Source organism: Halyomorpha halys, unplaced genomic scaffold (assembly GCF_000696795.3).
Source record: "Halyomorpha halys isolate HHAL.00 unplaced genomic scaffold, Hhal_1.1 Scaffold927.1, whole genome shotgun sequence".
In the NCBI taxonomy this organism is placed as follows: Eukaryota; Metazoa; Arthropoda; class Insecta; order Hemiptera; family Pentatomidae; genus Halyomorpha; species Halyomorpha halys.
In genome coordinates, this window is record NW_027107562.1 from 446,773 (window position 1) to 456,199 (window position 9,427).

Genomic DNA, 9,427 nt, shown 5'->3' on the forward strand with positions numbered 1-9,427 from the left:
ATACAATAATAGGATATAATAAACAATTTTTTTTCACCACTACAGTTTCCTTTTACAATCCATTTCGGTCTGTACAACCAATACAAATGTTTCACTCACTCCCATTTTTCCCTCTCATTTCTGCTCAATTATTCAACAAATTCGCTCTCCGGAATTCACCCTCCTAGATCCTCTTCAGTGACCCGCAAAAAAAATTCAATATAATACGGTAATGTGAGATCAGACCATCATTCATAGTCACAGCAGTATATCAGTCTATCAAGAACAAACAACTAGATACATTTTACAAGAATAAAAATAGCATATAGATTAAGAGGAAAATATAATAAAAAAAATATAAAAAAAACTGGTTACAGGAAATACTTGAATGGATAAATACGTTTTAAAAAAAAAACAAAAAAAAAAAAAACAGTTGTTATCATTATATAATTTTTCTGTATTTTCAGGTTTACACCTTTAATATTTAATATTTAATATTCTTAATTTACTTATTCTACAACTATTGTTATTATACCTATATTATATTCATTTTATTATCCTAACTATATTTTCTAGCGGTATATATTATTAGTTAGGTATTTTATTATTTAATTATACTTAGTTTACCTAAGTTAGAAAAATCTTATAGTTATTATTATATCTCTTTCTTATATTATTTTTCATTTATCATATCTCTTTCTTATGTTATATTTCATTTTTCATCGTATTTGTATAACTCTTTCTTATATTATTTTTCGTTTTTCATTTTTCATCATATTTTTATATCTCTTATATTATTTTCCATTTTTCATTTTTCATCATATTTTTATATCCCTTTCTTATATAACTTTTCATTTTTCATCATATTTTTATATCTCTTTCTTATATAACTTTTCATTTTTCATCATATTTTTATATCTCTTTCTTGTATAAGCGACGTATTTGAAATATAAATAAAACCGTTAACGTTGATGGAAAATCGGAAGTATACATGAGTGGAGATGTATACTTCCGATTTTCCGCCAGTCACTACTGATACAGTCAAACTATCAACTTGAACCGGTGAGTGGTCCTGATTTTTTATTTACTCATTTATTATTATTATTATTATTAATTTTTATTTTATTTATCCTTTCTCGACCTTTATTTAATTTCAACTTACTTTTATATTTTCCGTCTTTTAGGGTGTTTTTCCCTGTCTACTTTTCTATTTCTGCGTGTCATTGCGTCTCCTGTACGTACTTAACCTTATAATTTACATATTTTTTTATATTCTTATCATTGTTTATTTTATATTAATACTATATTATTTCTTCTTTTCTTTTATTTGCATATAATTTTCTTTTCCCTTATTTTTGCATCATTTTATCCTTTCTTTTAATTTAATTTACCTTTCTTTATCTTATTATCTCATAATGTTCTTAGGTGTTTTTGTATCTTTTTAGCCCTGATGAAGCTCTACAAATTTGGATGAAACGTCGGAAAATAAATAGTTGTTAACTATTATGGTTTCTCTTTTGATCGTAACCCTGACCATCTCTCAAAAAGATTAAATTAAAAAAAAAATTATATACAATTTAATTGCTCTTTTGAGACTGGTTTATCTTTATAGCCTCAACATTTTTTTCTTTATATCCCCTACTCCTAATAAAATGTATCATTGGTAAACTGATTGATAAGATTGTAATAGACAGAGTAAATTGAATACAATCAGAATAAGTCAAATAGAGATAAAAATAGGTTATTAGAATAAAATATATTTTGACAAAGACAGAATACCCTGCAATTTTTTAATGCAGTTGTTAGCTAATATATTATAAACAAGATATCCTCGAGAATGGCCGAAACGTAGAAGTTGTAAGAAAATAAACATGTTGAGACTATATCGATATAATTTTTTATCATAATATATAAATCAGCCCCAAACAATAAATTAAGTTATATATAAATAAAAAATAAATGTTGTTTTAGTTACCGTATAATTTCTAAGTATAGAGAAGATGGTCAGGGTAACGGTCAAAAGAGAAACAAAAATAGTTGACAACTATTTATTTTCCGACTTTTCATCCCAGTTCTTAGAACTTCATCAGGGCTAAAAAGATACAAAAACAACTAAGAACATTATGACATAGAAAGATAAAAAAAAAATTATTTAAGGGTTAAAATAATGTAAAAATAAAATTGTATTAACATAAAATAAACAATGATAAAAATATTAGGAGAGCGCGATGGCACTGTGGTAAGGCACAATGCTACTAACTCCAACAACCCGGGTTCGAATCCGGCAGGGCAGAAAATGGTTTTCTGTTACAATGTAGCCAAGAGTCAACCCTGTTGGTTCCAGAGCTTTCCTTGGGTCCACTCGGTGTTATAAATTGGGTACCCTTAATTGGATAAAAATCTGACGGTCGAGCGTGACTATTGGTCTAGTACCACTAACTCTTTATAAGTTGTAGCGGTACAGATTTTAATTTTTCTTATGAATATAAAAAATTATTAACTATAAGCTTAATAATCTACAAGACGCAATAACACGTAAAAACAGAAAAGTAGATTTAAGAAAACAAAATTTAACACACTTAAAGACGGAAAATAAAGAAGTAAGTTGAGATTAAATAATTGTCGAAAAAGTATAAATAAAAAAAATTATTAATAATAATAATAAATGAGAAAAGAACAAATCATGACCACTCAGCGGTTCCAGTCGCTTTAGTGACTTAGATAGAAAATTGGAAGCGTACAGAAGGGGAGGTGAGATTACCATTAACGGTTTTATTTATGTTTATATTTATATAAATATAAATAAATATATAAATAAGAGATATAAAAATATGATATTGATAACTTGAATGAATTTTCTAATTTAGGAAAACTAAATATAAATTAAATGATAAAATACGTAACTAATATTATATACAGATAGAAAATATAGTTAGGATGATAAAATTGATAAAATATATGTATAACAATTTCAAAAGAAGTAAATAAAGAAAGTAAAATAAAAAGGTGTAAATCTAAATTAAAAAAACAACAGAAAACTTAGATAATGATAACAACTGTTTTTGTATAGATCGTGATAATATTTTTTTTTTTAATTTCAAAGGCTTTTCATAACTTTTTTTAATCTCAATGATACCGACACTTAAGATGGATGTACAGTGAAAGCTATCTTAATATAACGCAATATATTCTTAGGGATAATTTTATTTTGGTCAAGAGCAACAAGATACAAGTTTAATGAATTTGAACCCCTAGATCGGATCTCATCATGGAACATTGCTTAATAACTAAACGTAAATATTTGTTCATACACCATCTCTGAGACTTTTTTGATATATTCTTTCCGAAATTCTTTCATTTTTGTTCGAAGATATTGAGACTGTATACATATTACAGTCTCTGTATACTGATATATATATATGTATACAGTCTCTGTATACATATTGAGACTGTACACATATATATATTATAATTGTTAAAAAATAATTTGTTTCACATTTTCTATCCACATATCCGAAATATTTTCCTGCCTAAATACCATACGAATGCTCTGACAGCTCTGGGGTAATCACTCAGCAAAGGTAGTGGACTATTTGCTGACTTTAGTAATTTGCCGTAGAGTTCCCATGGCCTGATAATTGCGGACCGTTAGAAACCTCTCTTATAAACATCAACAATAGGAACGAGGAAGAGGAACAAGTACAGAAGAAGCAGCGAAACGGATCGGACTCTCTCCAGTTCCTGGTACCCCGCGAGCATTGTTCTCTTTTGTTTCTGCTCTTCTATTCTTGACCAATTACCTACCCTCAATATTTGCTGAACATTGACCTCAGATGAATGATCAGTGTGTGATGTACTACTCCATTTGCTGACGAGCCACTTCGATAAAATAATAAAAAATATTGAATAAGACGCGTTTGATATCCCTCACATCTTTATTCTTATATCTGGACGACGTTTCGGACATAGATGGACAAGTTTCTAGTACACCAACAAATTTTCATTTATCAATTATTACATTAGAAGCAGTCAAATCTTATAAACCTTTACATATATTGTTATATTTAAATTAGTCATAATTTTATCAATGTATATTGTATATTGATGATATTGGGAGTGGGTAGCTCAGTGGTACGGCACTGCGCTACTAGCTCCAAAGTGTCAATGTTGGGAGCCCTCCAGGGTTCACCAAGCCTTACTTACTCTTAATTGGGTAAAAAGCTGGCGGTCGAGAGTGATTCCTACCAAATTACTTCCTTGCTCAACCGTTGGCCTAGTAACAGTATTTCCTTACAAAGTACTGGACCCCTGGCCATCCATGGGTTCTTGTACTGCACCCCTGGCCATCCATGGGTTCTTGTACATATTTAATTTAATATTGATAATTTTTGAGAACTTGAATACTTGATTACATTTTATACTTTGTACTCCTATATTTTTTTACTCAAACCTAAAAAAGTAATCAAATACTGCCCAATTCTGGCCAATCTATAGTTACGATGTATTTTATTGTCTGTAAACCTCTCTGTTGTTTATAGTCATCCAAGATATCTCGATTGCTTTATACCAACCTTCTCCTAGTTGTACCATGTGTCATTCCCATTCTATCTTTCGTTATCTTGGAATATCCCCCTCCGTCCAAGTGTCCAAGTGTCCATCTTCCTCATCTCCATTTAAGTTCGCTTCTCTCTGTCTCTTCCTTATCTCCAGGTTCTCATGGTCTCTTCAGTGGCACTCCCTTTTTAGTCCTCCGGAGACCAAAACGTTTCTTACTATTTATTTCTTTTTTATCTAATGTCTCTCTTTCTGCCAATGCTTGAGCATCCCGAGAATTGTTTTGTCTCGAAAGGAGTATGCAACTTCATCCATTTTCCCATTATTGGGTACGAAGTTTTATTATTTTTAAACGATATAATAGGTAACTACAATATGTTAAAAATTGAATCAATCTATTAACATAAACTTTACCATGTTGCTTGGAAGAATATTATTGTTTAAATTTTATATAATCTATAGTGTTTTCATTCAGCCGTAGAAATTATTCAGATTTAGTTCACAGCCTTTTAAATAGCCTGGTATTTATATCAAAGAGAGAATAATATTTATATAAATGCATATCATCCTTTGGCGACGTGAGAAAGCTATTCCAAAGTTTATTAATTTTTTGGGAGCTAGGCCATCAATATAATGTAAATGTTGTTTCCATATTTTTTATGAATCTAAAGAAAGTAAAAACAACTGTTCACCTAACTATCTCATTGACTCATTTTCGTATTAAAAAAATAATAAATCTGTAAAATAAGTAAAAATCTAAAATAAGTACTGATTCTAGACCCACAGTTGTGCAAGGAGGAAATTTGATGATTATGTATAATTCACAGTTTTTATTTTTAAAATTTTTCATGTATTTCAATTTTTACTTTAACCAATTTTTATCCAACAGATGAGGAAACAGATTTTGTAACTTTCATTTGCAAAATTTATATTCATATTTGAATACCATAAACATTACTACCCCTACGAAGATAAGTGTCATAAACTACATTATAGTAAGTTAAATTATCTTTACTTTGAATGCTTGCAGACATATGTAAGTGTTAAGATTTCTGAGATATATTTTTTCAATAATCAAAAATCTTATCCAGACAACTAGAAATTAACATTTTGTGAATTTATTTTGTCAAATATCATAAAAACTACTACTCTTACAAAGATAGACGTTATGAACCACTATATATTATATTTAGCTAGCTTTAATTTGAGTGCTAACAGACGTACGAGTATGTCGTCGAATGGTTTTTCAGATAAATTTCTCAAAATAAATTCACTAGCTACTAATTTTTCAGTGCGTTTAAAAAGCTATATAAGCTTAGGAACTATTAAACGTAAATAGCTCTATTGGGGCTCATATTTTGGCAAATTTACTCTACTTTAATTAATGTTCTCTTATGTTTTATAGTGTCGTTGGTGGTTTTAAAGATATAGAGCTCGGAATGAAAAGTTAATTTTTTTTAACGTTTCGTAACAGCTGCCATTTTCTATTCCCCCAACCAATACTTGCCAGACTTATCAATTTAGACTAGTAATTGTACATAGTTTTCATTAAAGTAATCTAAAATTGGGGAGAAATATCTGCATTTTTTTCGCCCAGGCTCCTGTACTATGAGAGCGTCTATGGACGCCGGAGATGAATCCAACATAACAATCCATTACTCTCTTAAGCCGCATTCCTTGCCTACCTGACAATCCACATTATTCGTTTATTATTATTTTTCCAATCCTTACAATCCAAAATCCTACCTAAAATTCTTGATACTCCTTATTACGTTACAAATAAACTCATTCACAAAGACCTTAACATTCGTTGCAGATTTGGCCTAAAACAGATATGCGTCTTTTCATTCCAAACTCCATAACCATCCTAACCCATTAATTCTTAATCTTTCATCCTTAACAATCCCTGATAATCCTTCGAGGCGCCTGAAAAGAAGATGGCCACGGGACCTTCTAATTTAGATTAATGGGTGGTTCCTTCCCAAGATTTTCAAGTGTAAATGAAACATACAACATATTCACTTATTGCATTTATTATTTGTACAGTTGTAAATCCCATTAAATAAATAAATAAAAAATTATTATTTTTGATGTGATCTGATGAGATTTGTCAGGATTTATTTTGATTCTCCAGTTTTGACACCATTTTTCATTAGATGTTATGTGTGTCTGTAATGTTTGTTAATTTAAAAGGAATTTTTATTGTGATTTTGGAGTTTCTACTTGACAGTTAATTAATTTTCTGAAGGACTACGAACAAGTTCATAATCTATCACGAGAAATAAACTTGATAACTTAATACGAATATTATTTTATGAAAAAAATTCAGTTTGTTTTGCTAATATTATGAGTTGTAAAATAAATACGTGTTTTTCAATATTTCAATTTAATCCCATCTGAGTTTATAAAATCATGTTTACATATAAAAAAAAAAGGATTAGTTAAGATGCTTTTATCCATCAGTTTCAACTGAGATTCCTTTTCTCTAAGTGGTATTTGGCTCTTTCAAAATGGAAGAGAAAAACAATTAATTTTCGTCATTTAATGATTTTTTATTTCCGAAAAAGAAAATCCGATGCACAGATCGTTAAAAAAATTTGCAGTGTGTATGGCGATGATGCCTTAGGAGACAGCACCGTCCGTAAGTGGTTTGCTCAGTTCAGAACCGGAAATTTGACCGAATTCAACCATTGGTCACAGGCAACCCTCACTCTACGACACGGTATATCGCAGAAACGGTTAACAAATCTCATGCAAGTGTTTCAAATCATTTGGGGGCTGCGGGATATGTTTCTCGAAGTGATATATGGGTTCTTCACAATTTGACGGGAAAAGAATTTCTTAGCGATAATTATAAGCGATTTTCTCCTGAATGAAACACAATGCTAATGATCCATTTTCTCCACCAATCCTATTCACCAGATCTTGCCCCAACAGATTTTCACTTATTTCGGGCCCTTCAAAACTCTCTTAACGAGAAACACTTTAATTCGCTCGAGGACTGCAAAACGCACCTAGAGGAATTCATTGGACAAAAATCTGTGCAAAAAAATCTGGAATGACGGAATTAAAAAATTACCTGAAAGATAGCAACATGTAATAGATCAAAATGGGTCATACATAATTGATTAAAAATATTTACAAGAATTTGAAGTTTTTATTGAAATCACCAGTTTAAAAAGCTACGAACTTATTTTACAACCCAATGCAATGAGATGTCCGAATAAGAAGAAATCCATGAGAGGGTGTGTAATGCCTGAGGAATTCCTTTTTCTAAGTGTTCCTTATTTATCCGCTATTTACTCGTTGGGTACACGGAGGAAGTGAAATTCCAGTCACGATTGAATAAATAAAATTTTGGTTAGAGATTAGTTATTTCAGGCTTCTGAATCACCAAGTAATTTACACAGTTAAAAAAGATATTTTTTCTTAATGGATTATGTTTGTTTTGATTTTTCGTTCCATTATTAATTGCAGATTAGTCATTTATAAAATTTTGTTCAAAGAAAAAGATGTAGAGTCGTTCCTAGTAAATACTTAGGAAAAAATTGAAGTAATAAAAAATTTTAAATAAAATAATAATTCTAATTTAAATTAATGCTTGAAGTACCACCAATGGGTGGTTCCTTCCTAAGATTTTCAAGTGTGAATGAAAAATAAAACATATTCACTTATTGTATTTATTATTTGTACGGTTGTAAAGCACATTAAATAAATAAATAAAAAAAAAAATTAACAAGTGCATATATCCCTAAGAAATCATTCGCCATCATATGGTATAATCATTTTGAAACAGCTGTCACAACAGGTCTAAACATCTCTTGACCTTTTCGATTCCGTACGAAAGAATAATGCGTGTGGAGAGAAGACAATGAAGCCATTACGAAGGACTTAGAACTTTCATTACCGATTACCAAGGTATAATTGTCGATATATACTCGCTGATCGTATCTCTTTAGCGCAAAACGTGAGTAGGTTACAAAAGAGACGTTTGTCGCCGTTTCGAAACGCAATGAATTAAACATTTTAAAAAAATGTTAGTTTATTGCCAAATGTAAATTTCCGAAGGGTATCATTGAAAATTATACCCTCGAGAATTGATTTAAACCAAAATATCAGTCTGTGTGATATTTTATGCAACTATCAAGGAATAATAATTTCTTATCATATACCTTTTGAAAAGTTACGAAATTATAAAGAACATGACTTACTGATATAAGTTTTCGAAGTAAAAGAAATGTCAGGAATTAATCAGTTGATCGTTCATTTTACGAAATGCAGAAATTACTTGTTCAACGAATTCGTAATTAATTCGATTCTATTGCTCTTCTGATTCCGATCTGAAACCAGCATAATTTGTCTTTTTTATTTATTTATTTTTTTTGGTACTTTTGTTTTTCTTCATATTAAATTAATATGAAATTACATTCCATAATGTTTACAGAAGTTATCAAGTTTAATTATGTAATTCAAAAAGCATTTATGCAAAAAAAAAAACTAAAACTAAACAACAGCTTTGTTTATTTTTAATAATTATTTATTTACGTTGAGTCATCTAGTATTTTTTGTTATATATGAACAGAATTCTTATTTAATAAAAAAAATCTTGAAATTGGTTTATATGTATTTATGGGAAATGCCTAGATTATAGCTACCAAGTGTATTTCCGACAATACTGAAGACTACAAAAGAGCTGGATGAAGGATCTCATCAAAATGCATATTTTGTAATTTTTAATAATAATTTATTTACGTTGGATCACATCTTACTTTTTTTAAATTTACATGATTTTTATTTAATAAAAACTAAATGAAATTCCTAAAATTGATGCATATCTATTTATTCGGAAAATCCTTGCTCAAGCAAGAAAACTTAGTAAACTTCGAATTTTTTT